Below are 1,193 nucleotides of genomic sequence, written 5' to 3' on the forward strand. Positions count from 1 at the left end.
GGCCAGATGAATACTGACAATGTAAACGGAGCTAGTGAAACCTTCTAGATTGCGACAAAAATCAGCGTCTAAATAAGGACTAGTTCTATAACACAGTAGGTTAGAGTATTGATTCTTTGAATGACATCATCTGCTTGGTTACGTCGCACACGACCAGTCTTGGTCAGAGATTTTTGTTGCCGATTAGAATCTTGAATAAATTTTGCCTGTTCCCATGCTTCCACGACAAGATTATCACGCCCCCGACAGGATTTATAATATCAAACATATTTTATCATCTGTAAGACAGACCGTCATCATCCAATCAGATTCATTTTCCTTTCAATTGCATGATCTTCACATGATTATCGACTGGAGATTTACTGTCTCCTCGTGTGCTAGCAGTCGGTCGGTGAAACCTTCTAGATTGTGACAAATATCAGAGACCAAGACCGTTCGTGTCCGCACCATATTGGCTAATGAACACAAGCAACACCATGCAGTGTACAATAAGGGAAATTTTGAGGTTAGCGTACTTACTGAGACTGTAGATGTAAGATTAAATCATGGTTATTAAACAGAGTAGAGTAGACGAGTTGGACTAGTAATAAATAAACAACTGTCAAACCTAACAGTAAAACCATTTTAACGATAGAACTTGCTTGAGAGAAGACGGCCGTACAAACTAACGACAGGCTTACACAGAACGTATAATACTGAAATATATAAAACACATGGTTATGTAGTGTGCAATGAGGGAAACCCTAGTTTTGATCAGTTATTATAGTTTATTGTGGGTATGTTATGTGTTGTAGAAGTATATTCTTGTTTTGATCAGTTATTATAGTTTATTGTGGGTATGTTATGTGCTGAAGGGAAACTATGTAGAAGAGATTACTACTTGTTAACGGGTACAATGGAGAAAATGTAACTTTGACATATAATCGATTATGAAATTTGATAATCGATAATCGAAATTATAAATTCCTAGCAACGATAATCGATTATTTCAATCATTTTACCCAGCCCTATATATGACCTTTTGGTCATAGGGTTAAAATTAGCATAAAACCAGTGATTAAAGGGTTAATTTTATGTTAAAGGGACAGATGTGCCATTTTGGAGTTGATTTGAGTCTTGAATATATGTAAATAGTCTTCAGAAATACTACAAATGTACGAAAATTGCATAATTCAAAAATATCTCAAACAAGG

The sequence above is a fragment of the Lottia gigantea genome, assembly GCF_000327385.1.
Source record: "Lottia gigantea unplaced genomic scaffold LOTGIsca_786, whole genome shotgun sequence".
Lineage (NCBI taxonomy): Eukaryota > Metazoa > Mollusca > Gastropoda > Lottiidae > Lottia > Lottia gigantea.